This window comes from Acomys russatus, chromosome 19 (assembly GCF_903995435.1).
Source record: "Acomys russatus chromosome 19, mAcoRus1.1, whole genome shotgun sequence".
Taxonomy (NCBI): Eukaryota; Metazoa; Chordata; class Mammalia; order Rodentia; family Muridae; genus Acomys; species Acomys russatus.
The window spans coordinates 16,617,071-16,636,691 of record NC_067155.1 but is presented as its reverse complement, the minus strand read 5'-3'; the positions used below and the strand labels follow the sequence as shown (position 1 = coordinate 16,636,691).

At 43.0% G+C, this 19,621-nt stretch overlaps 2 pseudogenes; one reads left to right on the top strand and one right to left on the bottom strand.

Annotated features, from left to right (window-relative positions):
* Nucleotides 1-9,656, bottom strand: part of LOC127203239 (cytochrome P450 2B1-like) — a 33,482-nt pseudogene extending 23,826 nt beyond the window's left edge.
* On the top strand, nucleotides 1,605-7,763 carry LOC127202943 (L-threonine 3-dehydrogenase, mitochondrial-like; annotated as a pseudogene).
* Nucleotides 9,657-19,621: the final 9,965 nt, after the last annotated feature.

Sequence of the window (19,621 nt, the reverse complement as noted above, 5' to 3'; positions counted from 1 at the left end):
GAAGGCGCTCGGTACTATGAACTTTTCTCTTAGCACTGCTTTCATCGTGTCCTAAAGAGTTGCATATGTTGTGCCTTCATTTTCATTGAACTCTATAAAATCTTTCATTTCTTTCTCCATTTCATCCCTGACCCAGCTGTCATCGAATAGAACATCGTTCAGTTTTCATGGGTTTGTAGGCTTTAAAAAAAATTCCAAGAAGAGACTTGATACCCTATGAGCATATACAGGGGGAGGAGGTCCTCCTCAGTCACAGTCATAGGGGAGGGGAGTAAGGGGAAAATGGGAGGGAGGGAGGAATGGGAGGATACAAGGGATGGGATAACCATTGAGATGTAATATGAATAAATTAATAAAAAATTCAAAAAATTCTATTGTAGCTTAGGAAGAGAGGGCAACCTTGTCTTAAAGGCTAAATAAAAATAAACAAATATGGCACAGAATCAAGGTGGGTAGTCTGTTAAAAACAAAAATGTAGGAGGAAGTTGAGAATATTGCCACTCTACTATCTTTCTTAATGCAAAATGTGGCTATGGATGTTTATTGAAAAAAAAAAAAAACAAGTGGTAATTCAAAATGGAATATCACCTGTGAAGCAGAGACTGGTATGGACCATGCTGTTGTTCTTGGCTTGAATTCTGGAAGGTATTTGTAACTGTTTATCTGTACCTACCTTCCTACCTAACCACCACCTGCCCTGCCTCTCCTCACCTTTGTCCTGGAACACAGCAAGATAATCTCTTTTGTTGGCAGGAACAAAACCTTTTGTTGACGCCTCTGACATTTTTCTTACCCCTTTGGAAAAGGCAATTCCCAAGGACTAAACTCTATACCTTATACCTCAACACCTTTCATACCCTAAGCACGTGGTCTCACACAGTTCCGACAGAGCAAGGCTTGCCTGCATATCTGAGCCACCCCCACCCCATTGCAAGTCACCATCTCACCTATTTCAGCAACACTCTCACCTGCTGCCGGGAAGGAGTCCCTTGCTCTTCCTGTTGAGTGACCTCCAAGAATGAACACTGGGCGAAGCACACAGGGCTCCGTCCCTTTGCATATCTCACCTGTATGGAAGAGTTGAGGAGGCCTCCTGTGTCCATCTTCAAGGGGTTACTCTAGAGGGACCAAGGAGGAAGTCCTGGTTGGAAGTGGACAGCAGCCTTGTGTGGCCCTTGTCTAAGTGTAACAAGAGGCCAGCACAGAGAGTGGGGAGAGTCAAGACACTGGGCTCCATGGCCCTGGTATAACCACCGTTGACTTCTGCACACTCAAGTTATATATTTTATAACGAACCCAACTATCCACTGCATTATGTAACTTTAGCTGTTCCCGCCTTCTATATCATCACTGTCCAAGAGTATGAGACCCAGACTCCATGCTTGGGCTGCTGGTGATCTGCTCACTCCCTGTTCTCTTACTCCAATCCTAGATGTTGCCAAGGACACTGTGATACAGATACACGGGGCCAAAGGATATTCAGAGTAATATAGCTTGATTTCCGGGGTTGGGTGTGCACTTGTCAGCTCAGTTTTATCTGTTTGTTTCCTCAGCCTTGGACCTATGTGCATGCTGCTGCATACGTGAAGATGTCATCTACGGAAATGCGGGTATGTGCTTCTGTGTTTCCCTAGATATATTTGCGTGTACGTGTGTGTGTGTTTGTTTGTGTGTGTGTGTGTGTGTGTGTGTGTGTGTGTGTGTGTGTGTGTGTGGCTATGACTCTGTGTGTGTCTCTATGTGTGCTTTCATTGTTCGGTGTTTGAAGACAGAATTTCTTTATTTAGCTATGGTTTTCCTGTTACTTGCTCTACAGACTTGTCTGTTCTCACACTCAGAGAACCTCTTGCTTCTGCCTCCTGGCTTTTGAGATTCAAATTTTGTGCATGGCTTACAAGTATATGCTAGCATTGGGGACTTACTCTGTGTATTCTTATTCCAAGAGGGATTGATTTCACAAGTGGCAGGGTAGAGTTTTGTGTTACTGTTTGTGTCTCTGTGTGTTTGTACATACTCCAAACCCAGTTCAGATGTCATTTCTCCAGAGTCTCCATTTCAATATCTAGGTTATGACAGCCACAGATGGGAATAAAGAAGTGAGGGAAGAGAAAAGATAGATAACTGGTGCAGCTCAGCAGTGGGATGGAGAGAGAGGCTTCATCCTGGCAGAGGAGCTGTTGGGGTCTCTAGGTCTCTCATCACTGTGACTGGTAATTGCCTCCTCCTGGCTGCCTGACACTAAAGGAACCTTTCTGACCTCCCTTTTTGCTTCCTGAAAATATCTCTCTTCCCCCTGTAGACTCTGTGGTGTAAGATGCAGTGATTTCCTTAGTCCATTTTTTTTCTATTGAATAATAATACTGTAAACTAGGTGATTATGATTAGAATATAATTTGAATTTGTGGTTCTGGAAGCAGTTATTCCCACGAACACATCACCGGCACCTGGTGAGGCCACTGGTGCTGCAGTCTAACACGACAAAAGGGCGAGATTAGGAGATCTGAAAAAGAGACTGAATACTCCACACTAATGGACTCACTGCTACAATGACGGCATCAATCGGTTCACAAAGTGCCATAGTTAGAAGAAAGTGCGGCTGTCTCTAAATCTTTTTCCTGCTCTTGGGACCCTTTTCCCATCCTACTAGATTGCCTCCTCTAGACTTGATAGGAGAGTTTGTGTCTTGCCCTGTATCTTGTCACACTGTGTTTGGTTGCTATCCCTGGAAGGACTGCTCTCTTCTGAAGGGGAGAGGGAGAGGAGTGAATCTTGGAGAAAGGGGAGGAATGAGAGAAAATGGGCAGGGATAGGAGGAAGGGACGTTATGGTCAGGATGTATTGGAGGAGTGAAGAATAAGTAAATAGATAAAAGGGAAAATAATTCCCGTGGCTCTATGCGTTTGAATGGTTGGTCACTAACCAACAATATTTTAAGGAATTTCTGCAATCCTTTACATGGAAGATGTATCAGAAAGAAATACATTACACCGGGGACATCCTTTCTCCTAGCCTCCTGTCTCTCCTTCTCAGAGAATTCTCAACAGAGGAATATCGAATGGCCGAGAAACACTTAAAGAAATGCTCAATGTCCTTAGTCATCAGAGGAATGAAAATCAAAACAACTCTGAGATTCCATCTTACACCTGTTGGTTCACTTTTCTTAACCAATATATTTTATTATGAACTTATTAACCGAGTGTACGTCCCTTATAACCCGACTAACCGAAACAATAGGAAAAGAGGATTAAAGAATAACAAAACCATAAGGATATCAGTTCAGAGGAACAATTCTCCTGGCGTAATCAGCAGGATTTCTTCTGCTGGAACCTGGAGTAATCAGAACAGGGAACCTCAGCAGGAGCCCAGAGCCCCGAAGCCTTCCCTTGAGTGGTTCTCTCTAGGAGCGTCTCAAAGTCGAGTGATGAACTGCCAAAACTATCCTACATCTCCAAAGGGCCCCACCGCCAGCTTTAGGCTCATTTATATATCTCCTCCAAGAGTCTGTTCATGGGACTTTTCAGCTGGCAACAATCAAGCTCCCGCATGAAGTGGTTTGTCTTCTAATGGATTAACCTCACCTGTTCTCACAAGACCGTTCCGATCCCACACTGGGGATCATGACAAAACCAGGTTTATCTTTCCTTCATACACCCATCAGAATGACTAAGGTCAAAAACTCAAGTGACACCTCATGCTGGCAAGGATATGGAGAAAGAGGAACACTCCTTCATTGCTGGTGGCTGTGCAAATTTGTACAACCACTTTGGAAATCAATCTGGCGCTTTCTCAGAAAATTGGGAATAAGCCTATCTCAAGACCCAGCTATTCCACTCCTGTGTATACACCCTAAAGATGCTCCACTGTGCATCAAGGACACTTGCTCATCTATGCTCATTACAGGCTTATTCATAATAACCAGAATCTGGAAACAACCTAGATGTCCCTTAGCTGAAGAATGGATAAAGAAGCTGTGGTACATTTACACCATGGAGTATTACTCAGCTATTAAAAACAAGGAAAGCTTGCAATTTGCAGGCAAATGGATGAAACAAGAAGTGATCATCCTGAGTGAGTTAACCATGACCCAGAAAGATACCTATGTTTTATACTTACTTGTAATTGGATATTAGCCTAACATGGACATCCTCTGAGAGTCTTCATTCAGCAAGGGATTGGGACAGTTGATGGGACATGCTATTGGGACTCCAGGTGAGAGTGGTACAGAAAAATGGGGAGATAGAAGGACCCATAGGGTCCAGGAACCCTACAAGAAGACCATCAAAGCTGGCACATCTGGACCCAGGGGTGGCTTGCACACACTGCTCTACCAACCAAGGACGATACATGCAGTAAGCTTATACCCCCTATTCAGATCTACCCAATGGACAGCGCATTCTCCATGCTTGTGGGGGAGGGTGGGGACTGTCTCTGACATGAACTCTGGTGCCCCCTACTTGACCACTTCCCCTTGGTGGGGAATCCTGATGGCACTCGGAGGAAGGGGAAGCAGGCTATCCAGATGAGACCTGACAGGCTGTGAACATATTGGGGAGGGGGGAGGTCCCCTTCTGTCACAGATCTAGGGGAGGGGAACAGAGGAAAGAGGGAGGGAGGCGGAGTGGAAAGATACAAGTGAGGGGATAACACTTGTGATGTAGTCTGAATAAATTATTTAAAATTATAAAAAACTTATGCACATGAAAAACAAACAAACAAACAACACTTCCCCCCCCACAAAAAAAAACCCCGAGATTTAAGGGAGGCTGAGGTTGGTGTTAAGAATCATGCAGTCCAGGAGACTTGGGTTGGGGAGGGCTCCCACATAAAGTGACAATGCAGGAAGAGCATACTGAGACAGCTCATGAGAAAAATCACAGGAAGGTGTGTGACTTGGCCTGCAGAATAAAGAAACCTAGATAACATTGTGTCAAGAAAAAAAAAAAAAAAAAAAACAAGACACCAAAGATCACACACCATGTGATTCTGTTGACATGAACCATACATATTAGGCCAATACGCAGACAGAGAATTCAGACCGTATGGAGTCCACGCCACAGAACATGGAGCCGAGTGAGCTGATACTCGGGGACTGCACCCTTTTGAATGAAACAGAGAAGTGACTCGGCATGAGATATAGCCTTGAGAAACCTCTGCTCACACAGTTGCTTGCTGGATTCCTCCAGTGCAATTCACCAGGGGGAGAATCAAACATGTCAGGGCTCTCGAGACTCTACAATAGGTAGGAGGGTGTGGCAGTGACCTAGAGTCTGGCTTCCTGCAGTGTTCTCAGAGGCAGAAAGATGAGCCACTCTCTACAGAAGTGGAAACACCTAGCCATCTTAGGCCAAACAGCAGCGGGCCACAAAGAAAATCTGGTTTGTTGGGAATAACTTTCCAATGAACGTTCCAATGTTCACTCTCCTTGGGAGTGAGGTCAATTTCCTTAGGAGACATGAGGATGGCCACCGAGATGATGTGGGGCACAATGGTGAGGAAAAGAAACAATTAGCTGTGGACAATGTCTTCACCAAGAGAAATGCGCTCTCCTGTGGGCACACGAGATGATCCATGTGAGCCCCGGGTCGCTATACAACTTTTGGACTGTTCTATCCCTACACTCTTTTAGACAATACTGCCAGTTGCCATGGATAAGAATGAGTTTTGCCCCCATCCTGCAATTCAAGAGAGAATGTAAGAGATTTTCATCACCTTAAAGAATCCATGCACAAACAAGTGAGATGCCCTAGCATGGGAAGGAGTCTGACGTCAGCCCTGAGGACATGAGTTCAATATTCTGGACCCATGTGCTAGAAAAAGAGAGCCCCTTCCTTCAAGTTGTCCTCTGACACACATTAAACTGTAGCCCACATGTATGCACATGAAAAAAAAAATACACATATCAAGTAAATTGTAAAATGAAAGAATGTTGGTGTACGTTTCATGGACACTTTTTGGCAAATTTGTGGCTTTTGTTAGGTAACCAGCATCCTTGCTCCAGACTCTAATAACCCAGTAGATTGAATTATGGCCATGTAAGTATTTATAATGCAATATTTTTAGTGTCTGTCACTTCTCATATGATGAGATAGATATCCATCTTACAGGGCTGCCCGAGAGTACGGGCTCTATTTAGAATTAATCCTACATGTGCAGGGCATGGAGGCTCATACCTGTGATCCCAACACAAGGGAGACATGGACAGGAAGATACTGGTTTCAGAACATCTATGGCTACACAGCAAGACATCCCCCACCCCACCCCCGTCCCTTCTGCTTCTCCTCTTCCTCTGACCCTCTGTCTCTCATTCTCTCTTTCTTCTTCTGTCTTCCCACTTTTCTTCTTCATCCCCCAACCTTGAACAACCTCTAAAGCACAGTTGTTAATAATACATTTGAGGCTGGGCAGGCGTATATGACAAGGGTTCAGTGGCACCCAGTAAGTTCTCAAAGGTGTGGGGAGCACTTGCTGGTTTAGAACCCCAGGGATAGAGCACCGTAAAGCAATGGGATCCTGAAAACCCATGCACAGGTAACAGCGACTGCCCTATCCCACAGTGATTTTTCAATCTGCAATTGACTTACGGATGCCTCCAGGTGGAGGAGGGATTTCCCAACAAGCCCTGTGCCCTCCAAGTTGTTAGGAAATTGTGCCTTTGTGGGAGTGTTTAGGGAAAGCATAATATTCCTTTGGGCATCATGTATATATATATATATATTTGGTTCTGTGACACAAATTTTCCCAGAACCATTTAATGACACCATGTTCCCAAGCCTGGAGATGCCAACTTCCATGCCACCTTCTTCTCTGAAACAGAACTCCCCTGGGTGTTGATCTCAGGGTGTCTTGGCCAGCTGGGAGTAGGACTTGCTAGCTTTTTGGGGGATCTGTTTGTGAAGGCCAACGTGATATTATGAGACACAATCAAGCCCCTGCGCATGGCCTGTTTGGTTATGTGGCCAGCTTGGATTATAGGAACCTTCAGAAGATCACTGTGAGCCACATTATTAGCTGGTTGTTTCATTCCAGGGCTCTGCTGAGTGCTTTCAGAGAAGCCCGCGTGTCCGTGGCCAGACATGTGAATATAACTGGATTGCATAAAACTCTAGATGCTGCAGTGAAATACAGTGTGAGATTGTTTGTGCCAAGCATGATTGGGAGTTCTGGACCTATCTCTGCTCAGAACGCTGCGATGCCTCTCTTGTGTTCAAAGGCCCAGGGCCATTTATGGGTTATCGAAGGTCCATGCAGACGTCATGGTAGAATACTGTTTTTACAGGTATGGGTTAGATTTCTGGTGCCTGAGATATCCTGGAATCATGTCTGCAGCCTCCCACACCGGAGGAGGAACAAGAGACTATGAGGTTTAGCTATTCCACACAGCAGCAAAGAATGGCACATTTGAGTGCAAACTCCTCGAGGCCAGCTACAGGCTCCCCATGGCTGTGCATAGGCCACTACCTCAGGGCCCTTTGGGGAGGCATGGAGAACCATGTGGAGTCACTATCCATCAGGACCTAAATATCAGAGCCACGAGCTTCCAGCCCAAGGAGCTTGGCTAGGCCATCAGCATGCACACACCTGACTTCCACACACTCTATTGTGTGAATCCGCTCCAATGGGCCATGGCAGAGAGCTGGGCAGTGGACCTCAATGACAGCCACACCTGGCAGGACTGAGGTTGGAAGCATGGCTTTGATCTCCCACAGGTGATTGCTACATTGTCCAATTACAGAACCGGAACCATAATTGCCCAAGCTAACTGAAAGAGGAGGGACAGTCCCCATAGCCTCACATGAAAGAAACATGGCATTCTCTAAATTGGAGTACTGACTGGACTGACTTCTGTCAGCTCACATGGCACTTATGAGTGTGTGTGTGGGGGTTGGGGTTTCTTTACACATTGTCTTTGTTGTGTGCCTAAATGGGTCAAAGTACATATGCCAAAGAAATGAAGTCCTAAGTGGTGGTAGCTTTCTCTCAGATTTTTTTTTTTACACATTTCTATTTAATTAACTTCAATTTAAGAATAAAGACTGGAGCAATCTCGTAGAGGCAACTTAGTAACACACCTGAGACCTCTAGAACATTATTGGTCCTCACCCTGTAGGTGGTAACCCTCTAAGGGACTGCATATCAGGTATCCTACAGATCAGACATTTGCAGTACAACTCATAACAGCGGAGAAATTACAGTATGAAGTAGAAACAAAAGTAGCGTTATGACTGCGGGTGTCATAACGTGAGGAACTGTGTTACAGTGTCTCAGCATTAGGAAGGTTGAGACCGCTGGCCAAAAACAAAAAGAAGTCACATTTCAAGGAAATAGATGGAAAGAAATGGTTATGGGATCTCGTTACCTCTTAGAAGCCTGTTTCTTTCCAATGAAGGACAGTAAGGGGGTGGATCCAGATAGAAGAGGAGGTGGGGGGGTTGGGAAGAGCAGAGGGAGTGAAAAAGAAAGTGTGAGAAAAGGATCTGTTTGTAATAAAAGGGAAAAAGGGAAAAATTAAATGTAAGTCTCATGGGAAAGTTAACAGAATTAATGGGTTCGGTGAAACTAAAATGAATTGATGGAGTATTCAGGTCATTACAGTTTCTAAAATGAAGAAGCTATCTTCTGCCATTTTTAGGACTTTACATAGGAACTACTGTGTTGGCTTAAAGATATATTGAACTTTCTGACAAGGGAATACTTTGTGCTTCCACCCCCCCCCTCTCTCTGTCTCTTTCTCTCTCTCTGTCTCTCTCTCTGTCTCTCTCTCTCTGTCTCTCTGTCTCTCTCCCTCTGTCTCTCTCTCTGTCTCTCTTTCTCTCTGTCTCTCTCTCTCTCTCTCTCTCTCTCTCTCTCTCTCTCTCTCTCTATATATATATATATATATATATATATATATATATATATATATATATATATATATATAATTAGCAGCAGTAGAAACCTGCCTTTGCACTGAGGTCATTTTGTTCTCCATAATGATTTTGCTTTGTCAGGCATTTGATCAAGAAATCGTTTTATTTCTTTAAAAAAGTTTTAGTCTAGTCTAGTTATCAAAGAAAATAGAAAATGGATTTGCTCAGGTTAGAAGTTCTAAAATATTTCCCCAAACTCTTCCTAATGTGTGGTAGTCTGGGTAAATGGGATGTTTGGAATAGCTCAGCAAGCAGGGAGCTATATCTGTTTTGTCCAGGAGGCTGGGCCTGCCCTCTGATATCTAGGAATGGAATCACAGGTCGGTCTCACCTATGGAGAAGGGTAGAAAAGTTTCCTTTTTTCAGTGAACCATTGGCCTCTAGGAAGTGGTCAGGATTGAAGGTGTCTGATTGTTCAAAGAACCGTGGGTCACAGAGAAATGAGCTCAGGATGGGGTACAATTCAGTGTTCTAGGGGAAGTTACAAGATAAAAAAAAAATTAACATATCCTGACTTCCTATGCCAAATGGGCTGTAAATCCCTAAGAAACACAGAATTCTGGGAATTCAAACTCAGGAATAGGTGGTGATTATGAGAGTGGAGTATTCACATGAAGTATAGAAAATCACAGTGGGTCTCACCCTGGGGAGCAGGTTCGCTGTGTCTTTGGTGACTGTGTGTGGCAGACCTGCTGGGGCAAGATCTGAAAGTCTGTGAATCTCTTGGATGACTGTCTCAGTGAAAGGCATTCCGGTACGGTCCTGTTACAGTCGGTGTGAACCGGTGCGGTCCTTTTACAGTCGGTGTGAACCGGTGCGGTCCTGTTACAGTCGGTGTGAACCGGTGCGGTCCTGTTACAGTCGGTGTGAACCGGTGCGGTCCTGTTACAGTCAGTGTGAACCAGTGCGGTCCTGTTACAGTCGGTGTGAACCGGCCACTTGATCAATCTCCTTTTAGATTTCTCTGCACAGGAAATGGAGACAACGGGCAACGTTCACTTCCTAAACCTCAAACCCTGCCCCTGGCAACAGGCTTCCTCCAACAGAAACCCAGCTGCTAATCCTCCCAAAGATCCTTCAACTGGGGCCAAAATATGCAAGTGTACTAGGCTATGGATTTCAGTCTCGTTCGAACTACTACATGCTCCTAGGTGAAGGATTCTCACAGGCCTGACACGGCAAAAAACAAAAAACCAAAAAACAAAACAAACAAACAAACACAAAAAACACCCAAAACCAAAAAAAAAAAAAAACCAAAAAACAAAAAAAACAAAACAAAAAAACAAAAAACACCCAAAACCAAAACAAAAACAAAAAACAAACAAAAAACAAAAAACACCCAAAACAAAAAAAAAACAAAAACAAAAACAAAAACACTCAAAACCAAAAAAAAACCAAAAACAAAAAACAAAAAAACAAAAAAACACAAAAAAACCCAAACCAAAAAAAAACAAAAAAACAAAAAAACAAAAAAACAAAAAAACACCCAAAACCAAAAAAAAACCCAAAAACAAAAAACAAAAAAACAAAACAAAACCCCCCAAAACACCCAAAACCAAAACCAAAACAAAAACATAAAACAAAAAAAACCCAAAAATACTCAAAACCAATAAAAACAAAAACAAAAAACAAAAAACCAAAAAACTCTCCCCAAAAAACAAAAAACAAAACAACAACAACAAAAAAAACAAAACAAAACAAAAAACACCCAAAACCAAAAAAACAAAAAACAAACAAACAAACAAAGCACACAAAACCAAAAAAAAAAACAAAAACAAAAAACAAAAAAACCCACCCAAAACCAAAACAAAAAACAAAACAAAAACAAACAAACAAAACAAAACAAAAAAACACCCAAAACCAAAAAAACCAAAAAACAAAAAAACCCCACAAAAAAACCCCAAAAAACCAAAAAACACCCAAAACAAAACAAAACAAACAAACACCCAAAACCAAACCAAAACAAAACAAAAGCAAACAAAAAACAGGCCCGAGCATGGCAAACATAGTATGGACAGGTTTCTCTTTTTACGCTTCTCCCCCCTTGCTAAATAAACCTCCTCATGCAGAAACACCTGCTGTTATTGCTGTGGCCGCAGCTGCTGCCTTTGAAAACTCCTTTCTCCTGCTTCTGCCTCCAGGATAATAAGTATCCTTTGGGCCAAGAACTTGGTTTTGGCCACCCTGTACCAAATCCAAAGGGACCACCCTCCCTTACATTGGTGTCCATCACTGGGATAATAATTGTGATGGGTGTACAGGATCCCAGACACTGTTCCTGCACATTCTAGGACAGTTGGAATCTATTTAATCCGATAGTGGCCAATTTGTGAAATTTCCTTTAGTACCACCATTCCCCAGCATTCCCCAAGACATTGGATTCCTTTGGAAGATCATTAGACCCACTGCAGTCAGTTTGTCTTGGTGGTCAGTTTTGTTTTCCTGTTTGGTGGCTGTTCCACCATTTTCCAGTGTCTGTCCATCGCTAAGTATCCTAAAATCCTGCCTAAAGGTCCCAGATTTCTCTTCAGATACATGTATCCCCCCTCTTGGTGACAGATTTTGGTAATGACCCCTCCCTTACAGAGGCCTCCGTATCAGCCAATTAGAGCCCAGGAAACACCCAGGTTCTGGACCTTGACTTCCGGTCACCAATAGTGATGGGGGCTGCTCCCTCCATCCTGACTGAAAACTCCAAGTCACAACCCAGCAATACTACTGAGTCATGATAGCCTTCAAGAGTGACTGCGTTCCCCCAACCCTTGCTGCCTCTGCCGGATTCTCTGCTACTCTGAGGCTGCCTCCCCTCAGGTGTCCTGTCCAGGACAGTCTGCCACTCCCCGACCCTACTCCCATCTCCCCCCACAAACCATCTCATCCAAACAGCTCCAGGATCCCTCCTCCAAACTGCTACCTCTCTAACCACCCTCCCCTTACAGGAATATGTCACAGTATTGCCTTGTCCATCTCAGGTGCTCCAGGATCCCTTCCAACAGCCCTGCCCACCTTGCCGCCCACTGCCCAGTGCAGCTCTACTTCACCCTCACTGCTATGATGAAGAGGCTCCCCTGGTGAATCACTCTGCCTTAGTCACGCCACCCTTCCTGCAGTTTCTCAATTTAATCCCTTCCTGTCCTGGATCTGCAATCCTGCCTGCAGACTACACTACCTCTCAGCTTTGGTCCACAGTCTCACAGCTTCTGCTGTCAGCTCACTCCAAAGGTTTTCTCTGTTCCTCTCCACGAAACTACCTGCTTTGAGTTTTCCTCTGTCACAACTCCCACTGTAGCTTACATGTCTTTTATATCCTTCGTTCTACCCTTGCAAGACTCTTATCTACACTTCCACTCAATGGATTTTCATTCTGTCTGTCTGTCTGTCTGTCTGTCTGTCTGTCTCTCCCTAGAGCTACACATACCTGAGATATATATATATATATATTCATAGTTAAGCCTAAAATCACACATTAGATAGCTGACCTCCAAACTCTTCAGCGATCTGTTGAGTATGGCATTTAAAATATTTAGTAACCCTATGATCTCCCAAGATAGGGCAAGATGATGACGTCATGTGGATTGTGGTGATTCTAACCATGGGGCCAAACTGCCTCATGCCATGCCTACTGCCAGCGCTCTGTTCAAATTGTAAATGCTTATGGGTTGATTGCCCTACTTTGTGTAGTTGGCTTAGCCATACCTAACGGGAACAGTGAAAGCCATGAAGCCAGCACAGCGTTTTAACAAAGCTCCAGCAAAGCTGAGCCAAGTGATTCGATCGCTGTGGTTCCATCTCACACTTGTTGTCCTTGGTCTCCAACTTTCACATATTTGGGGGACATTTTATTATTTGTACAACTTGGGCATGTTGCACTGATGGACCTATGAGTCATTTACACCCTCTCCCAGGAGTACCACTTATAAGCTTTCTCAGGAATGCTGACCATATTACCCCTCCCACTTTTAGGGAGATATCTTATCTGCCCCTACTTGAAAGTCTGCCTTATGCCATAGACGTTGTGACTCAAATAATCATGCCAGGGAACTTCTTATGAGACTCAGATTTAAAGATACTCATCTGCCCCTGCACTTATGTGGGAATAAGATAATCAGAGCAAAGTAAACTTAAAAAGGTGAACAGTATTAGGTAGTGGATCAAATTAAAAGTCCCTTCCTTATGCTGATGGACAAAGGACAGTATGGATAAATGATAAAAGAATAAAGTATTAAGACCCCTCTCTTTCCTAGAAATGTTAAGTCATGCAGGTCCGATGTGGCGTCATATAACTGAGGCACAAAAGACTACCAAAACTAGACATATACAAAATACACAAATATATAAAATATAAAGGTTGTTTTATGGCAGAAATTTCATAATAAGTGCAGCACCTTTGGCAAGAAGATTTTTTTCCCCCTGGGGCCTAGTGATAATTAGCACTCTGGATATTAAAAGTTGGTAATACCCTGCTTGAACATGGCAATATTCCCAGGCTGGATTGGAGATTTTCTTTCTTTATGGTGTCCTTGAAACCACAAAGGCTACCAGCCTGAGAAGAGGCTGCCATACTTCGGCAAAACACGACCTTGAGACTACAATATTGTTAAATGTTGGTTTGTGGGGTTGATGCAGGAAAATGAGTGTAAAAGATAATTCTGTTCTGTCATGGTTTGTCAATGATGTCTAAACCTAGGACCAAGATTAGGTTGAAACCCATGTCTGGAGACAAAAAAAAAAAAAAAAAAAGGTATGATCTATGGTTTGGAACAACATGCGTCTATCCCCTGCCTACTGGGCTCTGTATAAATAAAGAAGCACTCTGACTGCCAGCCAGTCAGGCTGCAAAATTCCCCATGATCCCTGTGCCTGGACCACTCCTCTTTGGAATCTCTTTCATCTACACTTCTTCAGGTCCTGACTGTTGGGGACGATAGGCCATATTGGCCAATGTTCAGCCATCTTGTCCAAGTCTGCACCTTTAAGTCTCTGTTTTTCCTAGAGCTTGGCTTTCACCAGAAACTATCTGACCCTGTTGTGGGTCCGCAGTTAGACTAAAGACAGGTAGAGATGGAGCAACCCTGTTACGGTTTAGCAGTTAGACTAGACAAAGAGGGAGCCAGATACCCTGTGTGGCAGGACATTATGACCCTGCCTGGAATTCCCTGTGTTTTGAGAAAAACTTGCAATTGGGTTGATATAGCAATATGCTTCCCTGCCTTCTGACTTATAAAAGCTGCTGCCTGACTAATAAAGTTTGAGAGTTTGATCAATCAGACTTGCTTTCCTCCTTTGTGTCTTGCATTCTCAACAGGTGACCTCCCTCCCGAGTTTCAGTCGAATCCCCGCAGGTCGGGGCACCCGACGTCACATGGAGCTGCATCATGGCATGTGGTCAAGGTATGGTTAGTTTTCCCAAGTTCTCCTCTACAGGAAATTCTCTCAACCCTGGGTCTAACAGCCAACAGCCACGTGGCTTGCATGACAACCACAGATGTACCACCTCTGCCCTGTCATCAAAACCAAGGAAGTGTAGGGCAACAATCTAAATAGTGAAATAGCCTTACAATTTCATTTGATGCATAGGTCATACTTCTTATATAATTAATTCTTCTGACATCTGTGATGATAGTGCTTTTCCAGCCCCAAATCCACACCAAACACTTCCCAAGTGCCCAGGTCCTCACTACTTCTTACGCCAGGTTGCCTCATCATGTCCCCCACACATCCCACACACCTGCCTTGCTCATCCAGAGTGCTCAGCCAGTCTCCAAACTCCTCCAAACTCCACCCTAAGTTTCTTGTTTCAAAGGCTTTCCCTTCTCCTGTTCTTTTGTCCTCATACCTCCATGCCCTACTCCCATACAACAAAAACATAACCTTTCCAAAACTGACATGCAGCTCTACAACCCACTTTCCCCCTTTCACTGTTGTTTTAAAATCACTATTATTATTATTATTATTATTATTATTATTATTATTATTATTATTATTATTATTGTATAACCAGCTAGAGATCAATCAAGACACAGACATCTGTTATATTTTAAAATAGCCTTAGTTAACCTGGGGGCAGGGCAGACATTAATCCTCTAAACTACTTCCCATAGTGGTGCAGGGATGTGATACCTGCCCCAATTCTGTATCATCTGTTTCTAATAACTTCCATCAGGCTACCTCCCAAATACTTGCTGATGTACTTCATCGGGGCTGAATCTTTCATCCACGCCGACCATGTGTTTCTCCTCCGTCTAAGCCATGGTGGCCCTTCCTCTCCTCCTCAGGTCTCTCTCCTTCTTCCTCATGGTGGTCTTTCTTCTTCCTTGTGGTGGTGTCTCTTCTTCTTCCCAGAATATCTCTCTCTCTCTCTCTCTCTCTCTCTCTCTCTCTCTCTCTCTCTCTCTCTCTCTCTCCTCTCAGGACCCTCTAGCTCTTCTGCCCTTCCCAGGTGGGATGGCTTTTTTATTAATTAAAAAGTGGGTCACAGAGAGATTACAGCAAACAGTAATCAGCATCAAAATACATTAGACCATCCTCCAACATTTCGCCTTTCGCTATGCAAAATTCCCAAAGCTTTCTTATTCTATGTCTTCTTCCTCAGTCAATAACACTATATGGGACACCATCTCTTCATCCCTTGCTACACACCATAAGCACCTCTCTGTTACACTCAAAGAACCTTCTTCCTACATGTCCAAGCTTAATACCCCCTTAACAACCCCCTTAATACCCCCTTAATAACCCCCCTTAGTACCCCCTTAATACCCCCCTCAATGCTCCCCTTAATACCCCCTTAATACCCCCCTTAATACCCCTCCTTAGTACCCCTTAATACCCCCCTCAATACCCTCTTAATACCCCCTTAATGCCCCCATAATACCCCCTTAGTACCCCCCCTTAATACCCCCCTTAATACCCCCTACCCTTAACCAGCCTCAGAAGCCTCAAAATCACCATCAGTCCCTTTTACCAAAATGTTCTCTATACCTGTTCACCCTGCAATATTTCCACATAGAAAGTCAAAATAATCCTTCCATATGGCTCCCTTTCGCTATATAGACTTGGACTGACTTCTACATTTTTCTTTCTGCCTGCTTCAGTGTGTAGATGAACTCCTGCTTTGCAGTCTTTCCTGTCTGATAACCATCCTGACATTGCTTTAGTCCTCAATTTCCTCAGCTCCATAGATTACCAGCTCTCACCTTCCAAAGCTCAAGTCTCCTCTCCCAAGTCACCTGTTTTATATTCTCTCTCACTTGAACCCAATAACATCTCACTTTAAACTACCTTGCCCCTTTTAAGCTCTTTATCCACAAAAAAAAAGTCTCCTCACAATTTATCCCACTACTCCCTCTGTTTTGGCCGGTGTCTGACTGCCTGCCTGTCTATCTGTTTGTCTGTCTCTGTCTCTCTGTTTCTCTCTGTCTGTCTGTCTCCCTCCCTCCTTCTTTGTCTCTAATCCTTACTTACAGAGAAATACAACCGCTTCCACCATTTCAGATTTTATCCCTCCAAAGTACTCTCATCAAAAATCCATTACTTACCAAACCCAATCTATAAGGCCACAGTCACTTTGACCCAACAAAGAAAGAGAATTTCAGGCCAATTTCTCTTATGAACATTGATGGAAAAAAGAACCACTCAATAATACTTGCAAACTGAATCCAAGAATACGTCAAAAATATCATCCACCACGACCAAGTAGGCTTCATCCTAGGCATGCACATATGGCTCAATATAGAGAAATCCACAAATGTAGTAAAACTGAATGAAAAAAAAAAAGCCCGTATGACCATCTCCTTAGATATGAAAAAGCATTTGACAAAATCCAACACCCACTTATGACACAGGTCTTAGACTGACTCGGGATACTAGGCACATACCTAAACATAATAAAGACAACATGCAGCAAGCCTATAGGCAAGATCAAACTAAATGGGGAGAAACTTAAATCAATTCCACTGAAATTGGGAACATGACAACACTGTCTAATCTCCCAGTGTCTCTTCAATATAGTACTTGAAGTCCTACCCAGAGCAATAAGACGATGAAAGGACATAAAGAGGATACAAACTGGAAAGGGAGAAGTGAAAGTATCGCTATTCACAGAACATATGATGGTATAAATAAGTGACCCAAAAAAAAAAAAAACTCTACCAATGAACTCCTACACTTGATAAACATCTTCAGCAAAATGGCCACATACAAAATCAAATTAAAAAGTCAATAGCCTTCCTATATACAAATGACATATGGGCTGAGAAAGAAAGTAGGGAAAATACACCCTTTCACAATAGCCACAAACAACATAAAGTGTCTTGGTGAAATGCTAGCCAAAAGTGAAAGAGTTATATGAAAAAAAAACCCTCAAGTCTCTGAGGAAGGAAATTGAAGAAGATATGAAAAGATGGAAAGATCTCCCACGCCTGTGGATTGGGGAGGATAGGCATAGTGAAAATGGACATCTTACCAAAAGCAATCCAAAGACTGAATGCAATCCCTATAAAAATGCCTACACATTTTTTTACAGACCTTGAAATAAGTCCACACACCTATGGAAACTTGATCTTTGACAAAGAACCCAAAACCACACTTGGGAAAAAAAAAAAAAAAAGGAAAGCATCTTCAACAAATGGTGCTGGTCTAACCGGATGTCTCCATGTAGGAAAATGCAAGCATATCCATATCCATATTTATCACCCCACACAAAACTCACATCCAAGTGGATTAAAGACCCCAACATAAAACCAGACACAGCAAGTCTGTTACAAGAAAAAGGGGAGAAGAGGAGAGGGGCAAGGAAGGAGGACGTGCCACGAGGATAGACAACAAACAGTGACTATTCATCAATTCAAGGATCTACCTAAGAACCACAAAACATCAGCACTGGTGAGCCACAGGTGAGAGGGATCCAAATTTGGTGGATCACGGTTGTGTCCAGTCTCTGGCTACTGGGCAAAACCACAAAGCCCCCGGTCCCCACAGAAACAGGAGCACAGCCTCCAAAGGCTAGCGCCACGTCTCTGGTTGGTGGGCAGCTCTTGAATTCCCGAGTGCACAGAACTAGCTGGGGAATGCCAAATCACCAGCGGCCGTGGGTCCTAGCACTGAGCAGACCCCACAGTCGGGATCACAAGCGGATTTGATCTCAGGTCTCCCAGAAAAACAACAGAAAGTTCCGAGGTCCAAGTAGGCACTGGCCATAAACTCCAACCAAAGACGGCACAATGGGAAGAATTCAGCATAAGAACCCAAGCAACAATGCCCAAGACCATTTGATATCACCAGAAACCAAAATGGCAGCCCCACCACCACACAAGCCCTGGAGATACTGTCTCAGCACACATATAAAAGAAGGATTTCAAATCTGAGGTTGTGAAAAATGATAGAGGCCCTAAGGGGGGAACACAAATCCCTCAAACTAGAATTGGCATACACAAAGAATTGAACAAATCACTCAAAGAAACTACAATCAAACAGGAGAAAATAAATGAATAAAAGGTTTCATGACCTAAAGCAGGAAACAGAAGCTATGAAGAAAACACAATTTGAGATAATCCAGGAAGTGGAAACCCAAGAGAAGAGGACCGGATCTATAGACACAAGTTTGACCAACAGAATTCAAGAGATGGAGCAAAGAACACCGGAGATAGAAGGTATGACTGAAGAAATGAATACAGCAGTCAAAGAAAATGCTAAGTCTAAAAAGTTCCAGACACAGACTATCTGGGATACTATGAAAAGAATCACAGGGATAAAAGAAAAAGAAAACTCCAAACTGCAAGGCCCAGAAAATATTTTCAACAAAATCATGCAAGAAAACTTCCCTAACCTAAAGAAAGAAATGTCCATAAATATACAAGAAGCTTACAGAACTCCAAGTAGAATAGACCAGAAAAGAAAATCCTCCTGCCACATAATAATCAAAACACACTCACAAACCAAATCCAAGAACACATCCAAAATATCATTCACCATGACCAAGTAGCTTCATCCAAGGCATTTAGGGGTGGCTCACTATACAGAAATACACTGATGTAATCCATCATATGAAAGAAAAAAAATCAATTATCATCTTCTTATAAGTCAAAAAAGTATTTGACAAAATCCAACACCCATTCTTGTTTAAAGTCTTCAAGACAGCAGGGATACAAGGCACATACCTCAACATAATAAATGCAACATACAGCAAGCCAATACCAACATCAAACTAAGTGGAGAGAAACTTAAATCAATTCCACTGAAACCAGGGACAAGATAAGGCTGTCGAGTCTCTCCGTTTCTTTTCAATATAGTACTTGAAGTCCTCGCTAGAGCAATAAGACAACTAAAGGAGATCAAGGGGATACAAACAGGAAAGGAAGATGCCAAACTATCTCTATTTATGGATGACCCAATAGTATATATAAGTGACCTGAAAATTATACCAAGGAACTCCTACAGCTGAAAAAACACTTTCAGCAAAGTGGCTGGATACAAAAACAACTCAAAAAATAAGTAGACTTCCTGAATACAAATGACAAACAGGCTGAAAAAAATTAGGGAAACTACATGATTGCCAATGGCCACAAAAGTATAAAGTATCTTGGTGTAACTCTAACCAAGGAAGTGACAGACATATGGAAAAAACCTTCAAGTCTCTAAAGAAAGAAATTGAAAAAGATATCAGAATACAGAAAGATCTCCCATGCTTGTGGATCAGGAGAATCAATATAATAAAAATG